This window comes from Meleagris gallopavo, chromosome 4, assembly GCF_905368555.1.
Source record: "Meleagris gallopavo chromosome 4, MGAL_WU_HG_1.1, whole genome shotgun sequence".
In the NCBI taxonomy this organism is placed as follows: Eukaryota; Metazoa; Chordata; class Aves; order Galliformes; family Phasianidae; genus Meleagris; species Meleagris gallopavo.
Genome location: NC_139407.1, coordinates 31,788,043 through 31,811,798, shown reverse-complemented (window position 1 = coordinate 31,811,798; position 23,756 = coordinate 31,788,043). Strand labels below are relative to the sequence as shown.

Below are 23,756 nucleotides of genomic sequence, written 5' to 3'. Positions count from 1 at the left end.
ATGACAGAATTCAGTGTATCATCTAAAGACAGACTTCACACTTCTATGTGAAATTATAAAAAACGTATATTATGCAACACAATATGGGCTGAGCCACAAGGAAGCTTTAAAATCAGGCATAGCACGTACTAGCTCTGCAAGAGATTCAAGGTGTTCTAGATTCTACTAACCAAATTGCAAAGCATTTTTCAAGCTTAGTGATTTTGCAGGTCAAAGAGAAACATTCAGCTGAAGTTCTGCAGCCACTTACAGAAACTAGTTTTATGAAACAACCACTGTGACCAATGAAATGTTAAGTGGAGAAACTTTCTGAAATAAAAATGCTTTACAAATTAGGTACATGAATATCAAACACAGATGCTAAAACTGTTCTGTGTTTTGGGGCTTTGTTTGTTTGTTTAAGTTAGTGACCTCGTATAAATTCCTTATTCCTGGAGTGTAGGAAACAAAATGTTATGATCTAATAATTACCATGCTAAGAATTAGCCTAGCCACATGAGATTTTATACTGGATTTCATATCATGCTACTAGTATTCTCAGCTCACAACATCTTGGCTGCAAAAGTCATCCAAATCTGCAATATATTCACCTCTGAATCATATTCCTTGCTGTAACACCCAAATCCTGAACTTCTAATAGCATCTTTCTTAAATACCACAGAAATTTATCAGCAGACAAACAATACGATCAGTTTCAAAACAAGTTCAAGTTGCTCACTGCATAAAAATATAAGGGTCACCAGCGAAGCTGTTGATCTGCAAGTCAGAAAGATCAGACTGTTTATTTAGAGCAGTCATTAGCCTGCAACATGCTTTCATAATGCTGACCACCTAGGTTGTCTCCATCCTAGAGTATTCTCCTTCAGAGAAGCCATAAAATCTACAGTTGAGAGATTTTATGAAGGAATTGACTATTTTTTTTTTTTACAGTCATTAAGTTCTCTGTAATACAGGATAAGGTACAAATATATTTTACAGGACCCTTACCAAGGTAGCAAGCATCACAGCTGAAGTGTGTGCAGCCATCTGACAAAATCGAGGTAATGTGAAAAGGTCCCTTGATGTAGACTCACAGCACAGCAATACACAACACAGCAGAAATCCATAAGAATTCTCCATATCTATACCGATGCTTCTCTACAAGACATAGGAAGAGAAAGAAACATGAATAATTGCTGTGAACAACAGCAAGAAAGTAAGGACATTAACTTTATGATAGCCAGCTCTGAGTGCACAAAATACGTCTATAAGAGAAATTTAAGATCCTAATGTCTACTTAAAGTGGATTCAGAAAACCTGCTGCAACTACTTTTCTTCTCTATTTAAAAGAAAGTTAGCAGTGTCAATGAGGTCTATTCACACTGTTTTGATTGTGCAATGCAGTAAGCCAGAAACTTCATATAATTAAACCAAAATCCCCACTAAATGAGGATTTTACTAATGTTTTCATTTCAACTCATCAAGAAGATGATAGCAGATTATTCTTGGGGATCCCAATGTAAAAGGATGAGTAGCAACAGACAAGTAGCAGAAGGAAAGTGTCTTTCACAGTGAGAGTAATCAAACACTGGTGCAAACAGAAAGGTTGTGAATTCTGCATTCTTGGGAACTGACTTTCAGAGCTTAATCTGACAAAGCCATGAATTAAGATTAGCTCAACTTCTATCAGGGAGTTTGAGTAAAGGACTTCCAAGCATCCTTTTAGACTTATGATTGTGATATTCAACAAACTACTGCAACTAATTTGATGGGTAGAAACTTCACCATTTACATTAATGCAACCATATTTTGTCAGATTCCATCCTCACTTTCAGTGGACCATTAGTCAGGATAAGAGAAGGTCCTGAGGAGACCTCATTCCATCCTTCCAGTACATGAAGGGAGCTTACAAACAGGAGAGGTATCAACCTTTTACACAGTCTGATAGTGACAGGTCAAGGAGCTTTAAACCAGAGAGTGGAGATTTAGGTTATATGTTAGAACTTCTTACTCAGAGGACAGTGAGGCACATGCACAGACTGCCCAAACTAGCTGAATATTCAAGGCCAGGCTAAAATGGGCCCTGGACAGTCCAATCTGGTGAGTGGCAACCACTCCACAGCAGGTATTTGGAAAAGGATGGGCTTTAAGGTCCCATCCAAACTAAGCCACTCCATGATTCTGTGATACGATGTTTCTACAAGCTCAGATCTTTTTGCCATTTTGAAGCAGAAAACTGCTCCTTTAAATAAAATGAGGTGACACATAGCTGGTATATGAAGCACCCCTATCAAAAACTCCATCTAAATGTGTCCAAAGACTTATCAGAATTAAAAGGAATTGTGTATGGGGCTGCTGAATCACAGCCTGAACCTTTGATTGATCACTCCATCAGGAGTTCATCTTGTGAGCCCAGGACAGGGTGAGTGACTTTCTCTCATTTCCTCCAATATAAATTATATTAGCCAAGCTCCTGGATGTATGTATGTATGTATGTATACACACACACACACACACACACACACATACATACACACACACACACACACACACCATCTGTATATCCACTGATTAAACAAATTGCTTCACTGAGTCATAAATTCATAAAGCAAACAGAATGAACCAAGCTAAAACTGTCAATAACACACCTGTTACAAATAGCTGTATGTAGCTTCACTAGGATAGAACAATATTACATCTCTGGAGACACTCAAGGCCAGGATGGATAGGATCCCGGGCAGACTGAACTAAAGTCTGGCAATCCTGCACGTGGCAAAGGGGTTGGAACTGGATGGTCTTTAAGGTTCCTTTCAACCTAAGCTGTTCTATGATTCAATTCTGTGATTCAATATTTTGAATTTCTGACAATTATTTAAACAGAGAAACTACTGATCAGTGTACTAAAAATGAGGCTGTGGATGCTTTAGAAATCCAAAATCATTTCCATTATTAATATGAATACATATCTCCTAGCTCAGTTCCTATACAAGTATCTGATTAAAAAAATTAAATAAAAAGAATCATCAGAGCATCCCATCCTAACATAACAAAAAGGAAATAAAGCCAAACAGCAGGTCTTCCATTACTTTCCTGAATGGAATAGCACCATTTTGTAGAACGTAATTAAAAGAACATGAGGTTTATACATTCCATTGTATGAATAACTTAATTTCTATTAAATAACATCTGTGCCAAGGACAATTTGACAACTATTCTGGGCTCTGCTAATCTCACTGTCACTTTACAAACAAAATTAGTGTGCATTTGGGACGCACAATGCAGAAAGAAATAAATCCAAGCTGATGCTGGAAGGAGGGATGCTAGAAGCAGGACCCCAGGGACCATACACCGCACTTTCTGATATACAGCTTTGCAGCCACTGCCATCTTTTCATCAATGCTTTGAGGAAGGATGATCCTGAGCCATCAAAGTTCTGACATGATCCATTAAAAAAAGAACAGAACTAATGCTTTATTCTTAAAAAAAAAAAAAAACTTTAAAGAGGTCATTCTGCCTAACTTGCAATATCAATTCTCAGAGTTCAAGGGTTCAGATGAATGATTTTAAAATCCATACACAAACCTACACTGCACCTACAGATTTTTCCTAAAACATTTCAAAATTTAAAAAAAAAAGAATATTAAGAAGTTTACACAGTGATAAAAAAAGAATACACTTCAAGTTAATTTTTTTCCTCTTCCTCATCACCATCCATTTTCTTGAGTAAAATGACAACATAGTGAACTAAAAGCAACCTCACTGCCCACAAATTGCTTTCTCTGAGTGCAATAATGATACTTCATCTCGCTAAAGAGAAAACAAGGCAGGATGGCTAAAGTACAACTCTAGCTTTCTCGCTTTAACACATAATGCAACCTATTTTGTTGAATTTCCCACACTTTCCAGGTCAAAGGCACGAATAGTAAATTCTCAGTAATGTTCCATATGTAGAACAATTACATTTAAATGTGTTTTGGGTTTTATGACTGTGCCAAAGGAATAAAAAATAAAAGAAAAAAAAATTTCAACAGGGTAGCAAGACACTACTTTCTAGCCAAGCCATACTCTCGCTAGCCTGAGGTAGCTCCAGTGGCTCCTTCAGGCTCTGCCCCAGCTACCCTCTGATGGATGCTGAGTGTTGTGGTGGGACTCAGGGCTCCCCAGGCTGAACACCCTGGATCCATGCTATGAGAGGGCCCCGCCATGCTGCTCCTTTCATTCACAGACTCCAACAGACAATATTTTTATAAGATAAGCACTCATTAGAAACTTTCTCTTTCCAGATTAAAGAAAAAAACATTCAGTAGAAACACTAAGATTAATTATAAGCATGATAATACACTTATTATTATCTAAAGGGTTTAGTTTAGTCCATACATGGTCTTTGCCTGCACATGCTTGACTGTAGCAAGAAAACAAAAGAGATTATTTAAAAAAAATAGTTCTAACACAGCTAAACACAGCTAAAACCAGAGCACTAATAGCTATTTTATTCATAAGAAATCAGAAGGAAAAATGCAAGATGGCTGCTGCAGAAGCAAGAAAATATGACACGGTATTATCTGTAGTCATTTTTTATAGTGAATGTGGCTGTGGCAGCAAATTAATATTGTTTTCCGAGAGTCATTCACAGTTACAATAACTCTTGGAAATTGTTTATATATGCCTATAAAGTATTAGCTACTACTTCCATAGAGAAAACAAAGATCTGGTTGAAATTAGCATATTTTTCTTCGTGGCCACAGAGGCCTCTAAACAGAAATATTTGTGTATTTCCAAACACTGCTGCTGAAAGTGTTGAAAAGTCTGCTTGACTGTTCCCAAATAATTGTGAGCTAGACTAACAACATTTGGGAAGTGAAATATTTATTGGAATCGAGCATTTTCAGTTTTGATAATTTTTTAATATTAAAATTAACTTTGACAGGCAAGACTGTTTTGTCTCTCAAAATGGGATAAAGCACACTTAAGAGATGTTAACACTTCATACTGAACAGCATTTCACAAACATTTCAGCCCTTCCTTTCTTCTCTTGACAGAACAGGTTGAGAATTGCAAGATGTTTCATGTTGTTATCTTGGAGGGCACAGATCCTGCACTGCACAGATCATTATGTTTATACCTTGGTTGACCTGACTTAAAATTATACTTCAACAACTAAAACTTACTCCAACAGACTTAGGAATAATTGAGATTTAGATAAGTATTTTTAATATTTGTACAACTGCTACAGTGGAGTGAAATTAAATAGCACTTGTATTTCTTTCAAAATGTGGAAAAGAAATTTTAAATACAGTCAAACATTTTTTGTCTTGTTTCGGTTAAAATGCCTTCCTCAAAGAGAAAACCATAAAAAAGCATTACAAGGGCTGCACCGAAAGTAATGCCTCCTCTGGTGCAGATTTGTATGAGCATGGCATGCATGCTCTTGTTCATCTCCGGCAAAAAAAAAGTGCATAGCTAATACTGGTGACTGTGCTGAAAAATAGTGTTTTATAGCTGAGAATTTGCTCTAATAGTGTTACTGTGCTCTTTATAGACTTCATTGTTTACAGGGGAGAACTACATAGTAGCAAAATTGATACACAATGTAACTTGAAAACACAGCGCATCAAAGCAGAAATTACAGAGCTTTCTTTCAGTGTAGATATTAGTCCTGATTCAATCACTTCTTAAAAAAGAAAAAGATATCAACCAACTTCTCAGGAAAGCAATTGTTACTGAGGGGCTAACATTTGTCAAAAGACAAATGTCCTCATCATCACATAGAAATTCTCTCTTTTTTCCCACTTTAAGAACCCTCTAAAAAGCAGCTGTGGAAACATTCCTTCTGCAAACATATTCTGGATGGATTGCAGAGGCAGAAAGCTCAGAAGCTAAATTTCAGAGTACAGATAGTCCCAAGAGTGTGCATTTGGGCACATAAAACAATAAAATGAAATGTTACAATTGATTAATAATTTTTAAGAAGTTTTAAATTGATCCTGATAGTATTTTCATTGCACATTCTAATGAAGTTAAAGCATACCATTAAAAGATAAGTGTAAGACATTCTGTATAATTTATTTAATACATTTCTTACAATAAAGAAATGCTTCTTATTTTTCTGATGCTCATCCTTGCATTCATACACAAAATATGATCAGAAGTTTAGGAAGCAGACATAGCCTTAATTTAACACATGCAGTCTTAAACAAGATGATATGGTAGAAATGACAGAACAGATTGTGTACGAGAAACAATACAATAAAATGAAAGAAATGTAGCACTGTGTGGAACCTTACATGCAATACCTTTGTAAGTGCTACAGAAGTTAGCATTTATCACTCCATTGGGAAGCAGAGGTGTGACTAGCATAGTTCCAGGTCCCACAGTGACAACCGTGGCAGTACACCTAAGAGAAAGACATTGTGACTTAGTCTAATATAACTGCAGTCCAATGTAATTCAGTGTTCCTGCCTGCTCTTTGTTTTTTGGGATTGGTGTCTGAATTCCCGTTTATCCTTTCAGACTTTGTCATATTCCAAAGGCATTACTGGAAGCTACAGGTAGAAGTATCATCTATTCTCTCCAAATCTGCCAGTACTCTCACAGCAAAGACCAAAACCAGTGAATCAGAATCACAGAATCACCAAGGTTGGAAAAAGACCCACAAGATCACTCAAGTCCAACCACCCACCAGCCAGGATGTTCGGCAGCCACTACAGCGACCAGCCAGAGCTGATGCCCAAGGCACCATTGCAGGAGAACTGGAAGAGGAGGAAGTGGCCATTCGCACGCTGTGAGGCAAGAGCCTGGAGCTGGGCAGGAGGAGATTATCTAGAAGGAGGACTTAGCACCTCAAAGCAGCGGCCTCCAAGTGACTCCAAAATAAAGATGACATAGCACCACTCAGCACTGAGGCCCAAGAACCCTCAGGCCAAACTGTCTCCCAGTAGTCAACAAGATCCCAGATTGCAGTGCCTGCCGACCGCTCAGAGGTCCTTCCTGAACATCTTGGAGGAAGGGTAGTTCCCGTAGTAGAAATCAGTATCTGTGATCACATTAGCACTGAGTTTCAGTTCCAGAAGCATGCATCTAAACCAGCAGAGAACCACTCCACAAGCCTCCCCGAGTGCAAATGACAAGTCTCCCAAGGAGAGCAGTGCTGCAGAATCACAGCCTTTGCCTGCTGCATCCGAGCTCATAGTCCCTCATATCCCAGAGGCAAAAGGTGCAGGAAAGAACAAGAGTGCATTTAAGACAACAGCAAATGCAGCTGATACTACAGTTGTTTTAAGTGAAGAGCCTGTGCTGGATGAAATACATGATTCTGCTCAGGTGCAAAACTATGAGAGGGATAATAAAGAACCTTCTCAGCATACAACAGATAGCCCAGATGGCTCTAGGGTAAGCCATCACTCTGTGCACAGAAGTTTGATAGGAAAACTTTGCATGATTCGTAGAACCTCACTGACAGAGAAATACTCACTAGCCCAGAAAAGGCAAAGCACTATTTGGAAATCTATCACCAGGACAGCGATCAAGCATAAGGCGCCCCAAAAGTTATCTGTATCCTCCAGTTTCATGAATGACTCAGATTCTGAAGAAGTACCAGAAGATGAAGAAACTTGTCAACACTGGACCTCCTCCTATACCTCGTGCCCCTCCAAATCTGAATTTCCAAGTCCTATGGGTGTCACTTCGCTCTCAGACTGTCAACAGAAATGAACAACAGCAGGAGATGAGCAACAACGAATGTGACTTAATTAAGAGTGAGAAGATCCAGTGTTAAAGCCCCTTCATTATATAACACATTAGCACTAGTTAAGTTCACATGATGCAGGTCACTTCACAATAAACAGACTTCATGAAGTTGTACTTGTGCAAATGATCTGGAGTCAGAGAAGCTTCATGTTACCAACGCACATGCAAAATATATTTTCAATACTCTTAAATGATTTCATGCTCTACATTTCTGATATCCGCAACTTGATACGATTCATTTTCAGTAGCATTTTAAAGTTACTTTCGGGTACCACCAAAGTATAGTTCAAGACTATTAACTGATACAACTAAATCAGGGAATCATAAAATCAATCACAGAGTCATAGAATGATGTGGGTTGGAAGGGACCTTAACAGACCATCTAGTTTCAACCCCAGGCTTGCAACCGGCAGGGTTGCCTCTCATCAGTTACAATATTTTCAGTTGACTGTTCTGTATCATTACTTACCAACATACTGAAGATTAACCAAATAAGATGTAATAATTTTTCTCTACTGCGTTCATTAATCCTCATTTATTCCTCAGCACTTTCACAGAGATTGGGGGATGTAGGAATGGGAAATACAATTCAGAATATGATTAAGAAATTAGCTTAGTGAGGCAACTCAGACAGTACACAGTGCTATGATTTCTGTGCTCATCCACTACAAAAATTTCCTGAAATAAAGGCCTGGAAACAGGACAGACAGACATTATGGCTACTACACGAACCTTTCACTTAATATGACCCTATACAAGTAATGTACTTCTTCAGTCCTGATATCACCTACTTGCATTTGCATTAAATTTGCTCTACTGCAGATGTCTATCTAATTCCCTACTGAAATCTCCTAGTAAAGCTGGAATGCATAGATCTGTTCATTCCAAAATATCCTCCGAACTGGAAAAAAAAAAAAAAAAACATAGTTAATCTACACTTGGGAATGAACTTGCCCTTAAAGGCAGATTGACTCAATGACTTAATAACTGCCTTTTATGACTCTGATCTCTAAAATGCCGTTTTATGTTCAAAGGGGTGGAGGAGAGAAAACAAGCCTGTGGTGTATTGCATCATGTACACTGAGAATAAACACTACCCAAACTGGATGAATTTGCAAGACCTAAGGCACAGATAGCTTAGGGAGTCTGTTTCTTTCTCCTAAGCAGTCTGTTTATTTAAAATAATTTTTCATCCAAAGACACGACATGGTTTCTAAGGAAGTTTACAATTGAAGGCAACTGAGAAAACACAATAAGTCTGTTTGCTATTCGTCAGTGTTTCTGGACAGTAAGGGGAGAAAGTTAGGTTGTCATGGGAAGCATACAAAAGTACACAGAAGGGGATCTGTCACACTGTTTGAAATCCTTATCAATCTCATCTTCTTTGTTCTGCCTAAAAGGCTGTTAAAGTAGTCAAAGTTGTGAGGAATTCTCCAAACTTACAGAACATAAAAAGGGAAATTTCCCATCTACAGCTCCTGCTCTTTACAGACAAAATTCACTGTCTATAAGGTACCAAGTCACAGAATCACAGAATCACAGAATTGTAGGGGTTGGAAGGGACCTCTAGAGATCATCGAGACCAACCCCCCTGCCAAAGCAGGTTCCCTACACCAGGTCGCACAGGTAGGCGTCCAGGCAAGACTTGAATATCTCCAGAGAAGGAGACTCCACAACCTCCCTGGGCAGCCTGTTCCAGTGCTCCGTCACCCTCACCGTGAAGAAGTTCTTACGCACATTCGTGCAAAACTTCCTGTGCTGCAGTTTCTGGCCGTTTCCCCTCGTCCTGTCTCCACGTACCACTGAAAAGAGACTGGCCTCACCACTATGGCCGCCACACCTCAGATATTTATAAACCTGGATCAGGTCCCCTCTCAGTCTTCTTTTCTCAAGGCTAAACAGACCCAGTTCACTTAGCCTTTCTTCCTAGGGGAGATGCTCCAGGCCCTTCACCATCTTTGTGGCCCTCCGCTGGACTCTTTCCAAGAGATCCCTGTCTTTTTTGTACTGGGGAGCCCAGAACTGGACACAGTACTCCAGATGAGGCCTTACCAGGGCAGAGTAGAGGGGGAGGATCACCTCCCTCGACCTGCTGGACACGCTCTTCTTAATGCACCCCAGAATGCCATTGGCCTTTTTGGCCACGAGGGCACACTGCTGGCTCATGGCCAACCTGTCGTTCACCAGGACGCCCAGGTCCCTCTCTGCAGAGCTCCTCTCCAGCAGCTCATCCCCCAGCCTGTATTGGTGCATGCAATTATTCCTCCCTAGGTGTAAGACCCTACACTTGGCTTTTGTTGAACCTCATCCGGTTTCTTACTGCCCAGCTCTCCAGCCTGTCCAGGTCTCGCTGAATGGCAGCACAGCCTTCAGGTGTGTCAGCCAATCCTCCCAACTTCGTATCATCAGCAAACTTGCTGAGGGTGGCCACTATCCCCTCATCAAGGTCATTGATGAAGATGTTGAACAAGACCGGACCCAGCACAGACCCCTGGGGGACACCACTGGTTACAGGTCTCCAGCCAGACTCTGCACCACCAACGACGACTCTCTGTGCTCTGCCAGTCAGCCAGTTCTCAACCCACCTCACTGTCCACAATGTCCACATCCACAAGTCATCATAGGTGTGTAATAATACTCAAGAGGGGAAGAAACAACTACACTGTTAAGAGACACTGCTCAGATTTCCCCTGCTCATTCCCAAATCCTAACCTTTCCAACTCCTTGGTGTCAGTAAATATTAGGAATGTGCACTTATATCTTCAGATAAAGACTGTACTCCTGACTTTTTAAATATAGATACACCTGAAGCAACCCAAACACTCAGAATATCCAGACTCTGCTTACTGCAGCTAATACTCAGAAATGTTACTATTCAATGAGGCATTTTTACCTTTTCCCTATGTTTCATCTTCTTTCCTTGGCAAAGCAGCCCATGACCAGCAGAGCTTTGCTGCTAAAAAATAAAAAAATAATAAACTGTGTTCTCAGTGTTTAACTGACACATTTGAGGGATTGCTCAATACATTATTTGTTCAATACAAAATTGATCAACAGAATTTCAACCAACTTCATGAGCTTCTTGATTGTATCTCAGTCTATCCAAGACATCTTCCTAATTATCACTCTCAGACAAGAATTATTTTGATCTAAACACAGATTAGGATTGATTTAAACTCAATAAATAGGACTAGTGAACATTAAGCATTTAATAACAGGATCATGTATTAATTCCACAATGGCTTTGTTTGTGGCTGAGCCCTCTTACCACATTTTACTTTAACAAAAGCAAAAGGATTGAGCAGTCCATCTGATGAATAGCACAGCAGCATTAACTGTGTCCCAGACCAAAGAGGAGCAGCAGCTAAACTGTTGAGACTGAAGCTACTGATCCTCCAAACAGTCCTGCCATACGAGCAGCTACACCTTATTACATCTACCAGGTCAACAATAGAATGTCTGAGAGGTAGGCTTTGGTTTTTCATTTATTTTTCCCTCTAAATCTTCATAAATCCTCAAAAATCTTTAATAGGGTTAAGTGGGAAATAAAGCCGTTACTAGAGATAAAGTTTATCTTATTTGTACAATCCTGGTTTAGATGAGGGGGAAAAAAAGAAAAAAAATGTAATGAATTTCATTTCCCTGAGCATCTGTCACAACAGACTTAAAATGTTTTTATGCCTTGCTAGCCAAACTAATCCCAGAAAAAAAAAATCCATGAACAAGATTTTGCCTTTCTTGACTTCTCTTTCCTCTTTACTTTTCCTTTTTTTTTTTTTCCTTTTAACTTAGTCTTGGATGATATTGATTTTTCTAGTCTGTATATTTCTATAATAAGTAATGGATGAATGAATATTTGTCTGAATTAGATGAAGCACTCAGAACAATAGCCAGCGGCCAAAAGCAATTTCTCCCATACAGAGACCCACGCACAGAAATTCATACACCACACATTCACATTTTGGGTGACAAATCATAACGTTTTGGGTAAATACTGTCATATCTTATAAAAAAACACAAACTCTCAGGAATACAGTTTTACTAAAACTCCTTTATCCTCAACCATATTTGAGTCATATCAACTGGTATCTTCGGAAAAATTTGTTTCATGCCATTTTAAGAGACCTGGACTTTTATGCAAACTACTTTAATTGCATGGGTCTATCTGGAATTTCATTAAATTGAAAAAAGCTGTTTACTCTTAATGAGTTAACTCATACAAAAATAAAGTATCAGAGATAATTTCCTGTTTGTTTTTTTAAAGATTATCTAAAGCTTAACTTTGGTGGGTTTTTGATCTTTGTTTTCCTTATTTTTGAGGGTTTTTGTTTCAGTTTGGGTTTTTTGTTGTTCTTTGTGGCTGTTGTATTTTTTTTTCTAAATATCACATTATACAATGTGCCTGCACATAATGAATTTAGGTCTGAAAAAAACTTGTTCAGACCAAGTACTGTGGGTTCTGTGGATCTCAAGAGCTCCTGTGACCCAAGTTAAGAACAGAAATTTAAAAAAAAGTTCTATTGTGAACTTCACATCCTACACACCCTCTAGTCCTATCAGTTACAAACATTATTAATGCCACAGTAAGAATTACCCTCAATGTTAATTCTTTTTTTTGTTTTTTTTTTGTTTGTTTGTTTGTAGAGTATGTAGATAGACAGCACAGCCTTTCAAAATGTCTCTTTGAGCAGAGAAGATTAAAACTTTATTTTTTAAGATGACAATGAATCATCTATTTTTCCCTACTTCAAAAAAGGTCATCTTCAACAGCAGTGAAACTATTAGCTGTTGTGTGAATTGTATGATGAATATATATGTATAATGTATAAACGTAAATGCATAATGAATATAATTGTATGAAATAAATGAGATATTGTTTGTTTAAACCAGTTTCTTTAGATCAAAATGAAGAGGGATTTTTGAAAACAACTAAATCAGGAGACCTTACCATTTACAGAGTGAGATGCATACTGCTGACTTTATTTCAGCAAGAACTGAAAGAGTAGATTTTCTAATAAAACATTAACTCAAAGAATAGATTTCCTCAAGAAATGCCTATGTATTCTGAGTAATAACTTCCCTAAAAAAAAATAAATTTGCAGATGCCGTTTTGAAGAAGAATCGTAAACAATGTGACTTGATTTTGATTTGATTCCAGAATGAAAATAATGTTTCTACTCTTTCAGCTCAAGAGAGATCTTCATATGCAGAATCTTTTGGCCTGTTTTTGTTGGTCATAGTTGTTTCAGTCTGGGTTCTGTTGTTTTGTTGTTGTTTTTTTTTTTCCCTAAGTATTTTTAAATCTAGAAAACAATAAAAACTAAAACTTCAACCATATTATCACTCCTAGACTTCTAAACTGATTCTTCTATTTCTATTCCAACTAAAGCTATGCTTCAAAAAGTTTTGAGTCGCTGTATGCCTTACTGTTTATAGCTTGCAACTCTGTGGCATTTATATTACTTTGAATTTTTAAGTACCTACTTTTCAGGTTATTACTGATGAAAAATGCAAAAGCAGAAAGTCCAGTTCTTCTGTTTTCCTACATAACAGGCACAAGATGATAAATGGACATTTTCTGTTCGATGAGCTGCACTTAGATTTGAAAGATTTCCTCTTCAACTCTCAGTAATATTCAATCCTTCTTCCTAATACTGTGTTGAAGGCACAGATAAAATTTATCAAGTAGTAAGGTTTGCAAATTAACAGAACGGGAAGGCAACAGGTATTTATGAATTAGCAGAACATTAAATCAAGGGAAGCAATGGAGGAAACCTCACTGTATGGGGTTCCTATCAAGACCAGTTTTCATTTGACCAGATGCACGCCCTTAGACACAAAACAGATACCAAATGAACTTTAACAGTCAATGAAAAAATAGGAGTCCTAAAATAGCAATCTTTGCCTTGAACTTCACTGGATTTCATATATTAAAGTATCGTGCCTTCAGATGAGAGCAGTATTTTGCTACAACTCATCAGGGTGGTTTTCAAAGTTTACATATAGAGAATGACACTTCAATATCCCTCAATTTATTCCAGTAATTGAGTCATAAAAGGAGATACACCACAAAAATTAAGTTAACCTGTAAACCAGAACACAACACAGAATGAGCATGCATTTAGTGTTTCAGTTCTGCAATTGGAAACACTTACATCACCTGTAGAAATTTTTCCCAAAATGAGACTCTGAACTTCAGTACTTAGAATATATTTCATTTCCTGAACATGATCTGAGTCTCTGAGTCCTCTTTCAATTTCTTATGTTTTTTTTTTTTTTTCTCCAGAAGAAAAATTAAAGACAAAAAAAATGTGGAGGTATTTTCAGCTTTTGAGTTTTGTATAATATATCTATAACATTAGCACATATCCAATTCCAAGTGCCAAAAGAAAAAAAAAAATAGAAAGAGAGGAAACAGATCTCTTATTAATACTGTATTAGCTATATCCTTTCAAACTGTACAACAGCACAATTTGTAATGCTGAGTACATAGAGCTTGCTTCTTCATAATCCAGTCTCCTGTTCTCAGAAAAGGCTGATTAAGGTTTTAAAAAAAATAAAAAAGTTAGTTCCCTTGGACTGTCTGAAAACAGAGAAACAAAAGGAGTCAATAAAATACATAGCCTAGTCCATACAAGCCTAGTGAAAACACTTAATTGATGTGTAACTATTACTTTCAAAAAAAAAAAAAAGCTGAATTTAATTTGCAACTCAAAACCGAAGCACTGCTGTAGCACACAAGGAAAATGAAACAGTAATATATTCCAATATCCTAGGAGAACAAGTGACCATTGTTTATTTTATGCAGTTAAAAATTATGAGATACAATGTGGTGAGAAATTTTTTTTAGTAGACCACATTCTTCATGAATAAAGCACTTTAAAACTACCCTCTTCTTAACTAGACAAAGTTTACATAAATGACATTCAAACTTGAGACAGAGTATCAAAATGCTAGTAAGTCCTTAACAACTCTTTCATTCCTCTTCATTTTTTACATAATTTTAATAACAAAAAAAAAAGATCCAGCAATGTTTTCAGCTTAAAGTCTGTAAAGAAGAAATCTTTCTAAATTATTTTAGAGAAGGGTCATAGTTAAAAATGAAAAATAATGCCAACTCTCCCAGAAGTACATGTCATTTTTCTACTGTATTGAAGGAGAAAACCAACCTACTTGGGGACATAAAACAATTTAATTGGAGACAATCTCAGACAATTTTTGCATATCTAAGGTGTAAGTAAAGATTTCACTGGACTTGGATTATGGAACTGCAAGGTAAACCTAGGCACACTTATTTGATAATGGGCTTTGTTAAGTAGGGTCACATCAGGCCACCAGTTGGCCAGCGCAGCGGTTACAACTCTCAGCTCAGTTTTTTAACACCACATTTTAATATTAAATTAAATGAATTTTCAGTGAGGGCCAAACACCCAAACGTAGTCACTTTTTTTTTTTTTGGTGTTTTTTTTTTTTTTTCCCCCAGAAGTACTCTCCATCCACACTGTCAGCAGTGAATCTCTCTAGTATACTTGCAGACAGATACTACATGGTGCATTGGGAGTGCCAAAACCTCATCAGCACCAGTCCCAAGCCAGCACAGTACATAAGGTCACACGTGGTACCAGTAATCTTATCCAACAAGTCTCCATGCACTCAACTTCCTTATTTTAAAGAGGGCCTGAACAGGAGGGACTTCTGTCCTGGTGGCTGAAAACCTTGTGCCAGTGACTCATGCATAGCAGCAAGTCCCTTGCAATTTCTCTAACTTACTAATATTTTAATACTCTATAAATAGAATTTAATTTGAGTGTATCTAAGTGCAAACTTCCTGTTTCTTCACTATGCAAATGCTTCTTAAATTAGAAGCCCAGAAAACATTTCATAGTAGAAGAGGCAAAAATAAAGCAATGAATAAAACTGGACTATCCAATTTTATCACCTAAATTCAGCTCTATACATATATTAGATGAGAAACACGCTCAAGAAGTATTCCATCATAGTAAAAAGCATGGAAAAGAGAAGGGAAAAGGAAAAGAGAAAGGCCAGAGCTTCACATACTCATGTTGACATTAACAGCACACAAAAAATCCCTGAATGGCTGCAAGAGCATGCACTGCACTTGAGAAGGCCTGCTCGCAAAGAACTCTCTTACGTGAAGTTCAATCTAGTTCTTGTACATTCTATGTAAGCTCAACAAGTGATCTGTCTGAAGGTATTCCCCTAACACTGTGAACAGTGGAGTAGTATTATCAAAGCTTCCATGAAATTCAACAGGGAAACTCCAAAGCTACTGAAGTATTTAAACACATTGGTTCTATTAAGTTACGGGTCAAAGTTATAGTCACGTCCTTGGTATTACTGGCAATCCGATTCACTGGTAATACCTAAACAATTAAAAATATGTATACAACAACTGCTGCACCAGAAAGAAAGTATTTTGAGTCTTTGAGTAGATTTCATCCACATTTAATGAGTACGTTTTTTTTTTTTTTCCATTAAGGAATAAAAGATTACCCATTCTTTTGATTCATCATAGCCCAAAATACTGCACTGAAGAGTTGCTTTATTTCATAACTGGTTAATCTTTACTCCATATTGTGATAGAATGGTTTTAATTGAAAATGTTTTCATTGTGTGAGGCTAATGACTGGACTGTAAAATTCTTGTAGCCTTGCACGATAGGGTAAATGGAAACAGATCTTATCACAGGACACCTGATGCCTTTGTTATCCAAAGAAGCAAGCTCTACTTATTGGATTTAATCCAGAAAGCAGGATAACTTCCCATAGGTTTCAATTGTGAAGAACAATTTAGCAAACACTGCTCTTCTTGATTAGTCAAGACAGATTTAAAAGACTTTAATTACCTTAGATTAATCAAACACTGGAGTCTGGATGAAGGATAATAAATCCTAATTAACAAAGATTATCTTAAAATATCTATTAAAGATTAACCCATCTTTTGGCCCCAGAAGTTAATTTATCACTAAAAGCAATTTCAAATCATGAAATCAGAAATGATTTACAGGCAGCATATTTCAAACAAAATATTGCTAGAAGGTTACAATTTAAGGATGAAGTACAACCAGAGTGTATGGTCTAACATAGTCTATCCAACAGTTCAAGATCCCAAACAAATAATTCAATTAAAATATACTTCAAAACTCTCAGGCCTGCCACCAGCATTAGTAAGACAAAATTAACAATTCTTTATCACCTCTTTCTTAAAACTTTAGTCAAGATACCTAAAGAAACCAGAGCTAGTGAAAAAATCTCAAGGTAGTTTTAACACATACATACACATCTATAAATTTCATTTGTAGTATTAGTGTTAGATTTTAGCTTAGCACAAATGAACTAGGCGCATGTTCCTTTACATTTTGAACACTACCAATTAAACTGCAGAGTCTTCTTATATTTAGAAGAGGATGAGCCTCCTTTCTCAAAAACAGAAACATCTGTTTTCTTAAAAAACATGTGCTAAAGAAGCGAGGAGAGCAGGATGTAAACTGCTTAGTCAAATAGTTTAAAGATAATGAAGAAATAATTAATTACAAGAAAAAAATATGAGATTAAGATCTGAATGTAATTAGCTTTATTCAAATTGCCAAAACACTATGCTCAGAAAAAGATAATTAATTAGTTCTTGAGAGCTCCTGATGGTTCACACTAACACAGTGATAAAGGGTGCTGCAATCTGCTCCAAATGTTTACCGGGTGGAGACCTGAGGAGCTGGGCTGTCTGCTAACAGCAAGGCATATGCTGGAACAATATGGTTTCATGCTGTGCCCAACGCCCATTAAACTTGGCAAAGACAAAATCTATGGATTACAAGGCTTGTGCTCAGCCAAAGACAGTTTTACCAGCACAGCTTGATTTGGTCCAAGTGCAACACCATGAAAATTTATTAGATTTTGGGGGCACTCATGGAGATTTCATTGATGAAGAATACATTGGATCGGATCCTTCACAAGCTGGTAATTTATTATAGGGCTATGGAACTCAAAGAAACACACGGTTCACATTCACTTAACAAGCAAGGGGAGAGCTTACATCCAGTTACTGTTCTTCCTATGCCATTTTTAATACACAGGGACATAAGACAAAATTGAGAATTAATAAGATCAATTGAAAATACAAGCATGCTGTTATGACTGACTACTGTTAATTCACTTTACTTTTTTTCTGCTATCCAAAACAGCTCCTAATGTTTCTTCTAACCTAATGGTTTTTAAAATTATCTCTTCTTCCCATCTTCCAAGCTTACAAATAAAAGCTTCTTGCTTTTATTAAAATAAATTTAAAAAAAAAAAAAAAGTGTTACCTTCCAGCAGGAGACCAAAAGTGTCCTGAAACACTCCCAGTATGAGTAGGAGCTACAGAATGGCCCAGCCTTCTTGGTGGCGAAGCCAGATGCCAGTTGCAATGCTTCTGCGTAAGCTTATAGCAGAAAGATTTTGAGCTAAGTGGACAATTAAGAACACACCAATAACCCTAAGCTGGATATTTCTTCCTCAAGGCAAAGCTATACCCCCTCTACTAGTATAGACATTTTTAACCTACATACTATGTAGGGATGGGTAGGGGAAAAAATGACAAGAAATACTATTTCCACACTTCACATGGCAAACATTGTTAAGACCAATGCTCTACATAACAGCTGGTAAAACAAGTGGGCACAGGGGATCTCAGTGACCTCCTTACACTTTTAATTTTTTTCCTACTGCAACATGCCCTAAAGCAAGGTCAGGAAGGCACTTCACTCTACCTTGGCAGGCCAAAAGAAATCAACTTGCAAGCAGCATTGAGCTCACAGTCTGCCATTTGGACCACTCACATACAGATGATTCTCCTACTGTATATTTGGATACTACCAGGTAAGGTCATAAAATTCCTCAGTTTCCCTTCTATGTTTGTTTTTTTATTAAGATGGTAAGAAGTTTTAGAAAGAAACTTTATATACTCAATGGAAAATGTTGATTTGTAGAAACAAACTTCTACAGAAACTGTCAAAGATCTTCCAATGAAAACCAGATACAGAAGACTAATCAGCCCACCCACAGGCAAGTTCCCTTGGGAGCAGTCCTCTTTGCAGACATCCTGAGCTCAGATTTGTAGAGGAAGATTATTTGGAAACACGAAAATTTCCATGATGTGTACGTTCCAGATTCCACACAGCTTCCATGTTAATCGGCTGGATTTAAACAACAAAGTACCTAAGATATAGGATCATTCTCTCAGAAAAGGAATCAAAACCACATCAATAGCCACCTTCACCATTGATGAGGACACATTCTGCCATTATCTGACTTAAATGCAGAAGGAAACACTACCAGCATAATCAAAAGAAGGGAATAGCAGAGCAACGTTTTTTTTCCTTCAAGAAAAGGTGAGAAGCATGATCCATTTCTAAACAGTGGGGAAATTGTACATAATTGACATAGTTCCCATTGCTCTAATCTGAGCTCAAGCCTGTGGGAACTAAACTCAACAATGCAAAATCTGAAGTTTACACAATTAGCTACGTACCCTCAAGACACAGAAAGAAAATGGAAAGAATTGTCACTTCACACTGGTGTAAAGCCTGTAAGCATTAATTAATTTTCCTGTGAATTTATGCAATCTGAACAACATTTATTTTAAAAAAATCTTCCAGCTAGCAGTGGAAACAAGTATTTTCATTACAGTTACTTAGGAAAACCCATCAGAAACTTGATCCAAATTGAAACACTGCAGCACTGAAGAAAACAAGAAATAAAAGATTGGGAGTTTTCTTCTGAGATACTACATGGTTATCTTAACAGTTCAACTTTTCTCCAGTAATTTGTGGACCCAAAGACAGACTTCACAAAACATTACATGGTTCAGGGCTGTCTTACAGATCTTCAATTTCTCTATGTTTTCAGTTAGAAAACATGACCAGAACAGGAGCTGAACATCTCTATCTTTCATACTGATCAACCAGCATAAGTTCTTTTGTCATGAGAGTTAAAAATTCCAGTGCTGCTTCATTCAGTTTTTTTGGGTTTATTTTTTCAACAAAGAAATAGTTACTTCCTTCCTTAGACACTCAGCTCTTAAAAATTAAGCCTGTATGTTTGGATCCTTTACACTTTCACATCCATTAACAAATATCTTTAATTGCGCAACTTCTGTTATGTGATGACAGGGATATGGTTCCAAAGCAGGATCTTAATGAACTCATTACAAAGCTGGAATAAAACTGTCTGATTACATGTGAATATCAGGACAAAAAGAAAGAGGGAAGATGGCCAAGTAAAAACTAGGATCTTACTGAAGCAAGTGCCTTGACTATAATCAGTCCAGTAAGCAACCATATTGCAAGTTAGGCATTACACAATTGTTCCCCCATGCCTGTTCTCACCCCTGCCAGAATCATTTTGCTTCTCTAGATTCCAAAAACATGCCCAATCTATATATTCTGCATATTCATGGCACCTCTAGATAATACCCCTAATTTGGATACTCTAATTTGGTATCCAAATAAGAACTTCATTTGTCTCTTTATACAAAAATGGAACTATTTATTTGAAATGTTGATATGTGCTGGAAAAAATAATTTACACAAAGAAATATAAAAATCCATTCTGTCAGCACTATCACTTTTTGAAATCATATGAACAGTGTGTTGCTGTATTCTTCAAAGTAGGGAAATATCTTTTCTACCACAAAGTGAGTGTTATTTGATGAAAGAAATGCTTAACTAGCTAATGGATAATAAAGTATTTTCAGCAGTACTTCTCATCTACAGCCAAATGGAGGACAAGCAAAAGCCAATTGCTTCTTCAGTGAAAAAAATCTTCAAAATTACTGTTTGCTACTTCTGTTATCATCCCTACTATTTTTCATTCTCATGATCATAAATGAACTGAGACATTTGACTTTCTAGCTTACTTGCTCTTATTCAAAAAAAAAAAATCTTCCAGCAAGTAAGGATTATTTCTATTCAACGTGATTCCAAAAACAACCTGCTAAGTTTTAGTTTTGAACTCTGACAAATGAAAATATCACAACAGTTTACAAATAATAATGTTAATGATTGTTTAATGACTTAACAGTGCTACCACTGATGTTTTGATGAAAGTCAACATGAAGTTCAGTGCTTAGCAAGACAAGAAGATTGACAGAATTATTTTAGATACAATACCACTTTTCCACTTTCAAATTGAAGTATATTTACAGAACCATAGAATGGCTTGAGTTGGAAGGTACTTTAAATATCACCTAGTTGCAATCCTCCTGCTGCAAGCAGGGTTGCTGATCACTAGATCAAGCACTAGATCAGGTTGCCCAGGATCCCAGTCTATCTGGACTCCAGCACCTCCAGGGATGAAGCATCCACAGCCTCTCTGGACAGCCTGTTCCAGCACCTCACCACTCTCAGCAAAAAACTTCTCCCTGACATCTAATCTAAATTTGCCTTCTTTTAGGTTTAAACCATTCCCCACTATCCTATCACTATTTACCAAGCAGAGTGGAAGAGTTTCCTTTTCCATTGGATATCTTGTACAAAGGCAGTAAAAAAATGAAAAACACTGACCTTCAGTTATTGGTATCAATTTCAGAATCACAGAAAGGATGCCTTATGGGATACTAGGTTTGGCTTCTATAACACATATACAGGAACTGGAACAAAGAATAAAAATTGATGGATAAACATGACATATGTTGAATATACAAGATAAAATCCAGAGGTTTCTAAAGGGTACGAGTATGCAACAGTGACAGAGTAAATATAAAAAGCATTTATATAGAAACCAGCATCCCATCATAACTGTTATAACTATACTATAACTAACAATTGTTATAACTATACTGATATAATCAAATTGTCTATAACATCTGACCTCAAATGGTCTTCAACCAAATAGCAGCTCAACTGAAGCTCACAGGTCAAAAACACAAGTCATAAAAACAGCACACAATGAAAGCAAGGAAACCAGATCCATAAGCAAATATGGGGTAGGTGAGCGTTTCTACAAGACAGTACTGTTCTTACTACCTATTAGTAAAAGGAATTTCATACTGATTTCACAAATATTGGCATTTAGAAATTGTATTCTGAAAACCATCTACAATATTGGGATTATTCCACAGCCTTTAATTAGTTTCTACTGCAACAAATTATTTGCTCATGTACAGCATTTCAGGCAATTCTTTTCCATTACATTTTTTTATACACTCATGTCTTATCCCATGGCTAATTGTTTACTCTCCTCCCTATTCCCCCACAGAATTTTGTTTGGCCAAGAGCATCTTATGTTTCATGGAAGTCCTAGTGGGAGGTAGGAATTGCAGAGCCACACAATTAATGATAAACAGACTCCACTTACAGATTCTCATGAGTATTCCATTGACAAAAGAAAACAGAGTCCATTTTAAATCTTTGTAAAATGTGATAATATCTTTCTGTATCCTCCACGCTTCCCTTGCTGGTGTTTTTAGCTTTGAGAGGTTGGAGCTTCTTGGTTGGTTGGTAGGTTTGTTGTTTCTTTCTATGCAAAAGAAATTTGAAATTCTCTTGTGTTCCCACAAAATGTCCTTTTGCTATAAACATGTGAGCAACTTAAGTTTAGACTCCTTTTGCCTCTAGTAGCATAAAATAACTGATGCATGTTTAGCCTGAGAAAATCTCATGCACTCAGATTTTGCAAAGCAATTTGTGCATTTGAATAAGCTTTAACTTGCCACCTATATTAGATGAAACAAACCTGCAAAAAATTCCAGCATACTTAAAATTAAGAGCAACATAAAAGAATAAAATAGCATTTAGATGTATAATTAAGCTCCAATCCTTTAATTAAGAGAAAGGATTCTGTAGGATGATACATGTACAGAAGTACAAAATACATGTACAGAGTCCTAAAAAAGATTTCTATATGGGCGTGAACAGAGATTAATGAAGTCAAGAAAAATCTCTGTAAATGAACTGGACCTCAGTAAAGAACACACCAAATGCAGAAGAGAGTGTAAATGCGGTCAAATTTTTGAAGTAATGTGGAAATGATGTTAGAAGTTGGTCACGAGACACCTAAAAGCAGAAGATATACAATTCCTATTGACATATCTCAAAGTCCCTGGATCAGAGGGATTTTGAAGTTACTGGTAAATTCCTCATGGCCTACTATGAAACCTAGGTCCCAATAAAAACTTCTCAGAAATGTAAAATATAACATGACAACTTTCTTTAGGTTACTCGTTAACCTCCTCAGAAGCTCAGAATAGCCAAGAACCCCACTGCTCTGCTTATTTGTGGAGCTCAAGGCTTACTCACTGCCATCTCATGTATAAGACAAATAATCTCTGCAATAAAAAATGGCAGTACAAGTTACATAAGGTCATTCAATGCAAAGTTTCATTTTGAAACTATGTTTTTCCCTCATACTATGCTACCAAAGTTCTGTAGTTAACAGGCTCTCTGGTGCAATTCCCATTGCATAATCAAGGTGAGCATACTTTTTTGTGCTTTGGGCTGGAAAATTCCTTCCTCATCCATACATTCTAGTAAGCTTGAGTTACTTTTAGTAGCCAAAGAAATACACTGATATGAAAGTACATACTGTATCTGTGGAAATCATTAAATCTGTTTCTCACTTACCATGGGAAAATGTATTTGAAAATGGGACAAACACAGGAAGACAATTACAAATGAAACAAGAAGTCAACAGTACACCTGCCAAGACTATATGAACCATGGCAAGGAATCATCCCCACAAGATATAAAAGAAATAAAATATACAGAATCTGACTCTTCCCTATGCCTGTACATTACAGTGAACAAAAACAAAAAGTTATTAAACCAGAACAGCAATATTTACCGCTATTTTTCAATGAGACGGAGTAAAAGGCAAGGCAGTGAGGCCCACAGAGGATCTGTGGTTTGCACAAGGTCACACATCCAGTCAATAGCAGCAGCAAGATGAGTTCCCTGTTCCTGACCCTGGACTGACTGACAGACCAGGCTCCCCTGGGGCCTCTCCCTTCCAGGACCTTCTGTCTGAAGCATTCGT

General features: G+C 37.1%; 1 long non-coding RNA gene and 1 pseudogene across 1 annotated transcript; one reads left to right on the top strand and one right to left on the bottom strand.

Annotated features, from left to right (window-relative positions):
* Positions 1–993: 993 nt before the first annotated feature.
* LOC146544465 (uncharacterized) lies at positions 994–23,756 on the bottom strand. Its single transcript, XR_014882786.1, has 3 exons — positions 23,565–23,756; positions 21,287–21,372; positions 994–1,137 (listed from the first exon to the last, which is right to left on the bottom strand). It is a non-coding gene; the product is annotated as an uncharacterized LOC146544465 (long non-coding RNA).
* Positions 2,056–7,753, top strand: LOC100549616 (inner centromere protein pseudogene; annotated as a pseudogene).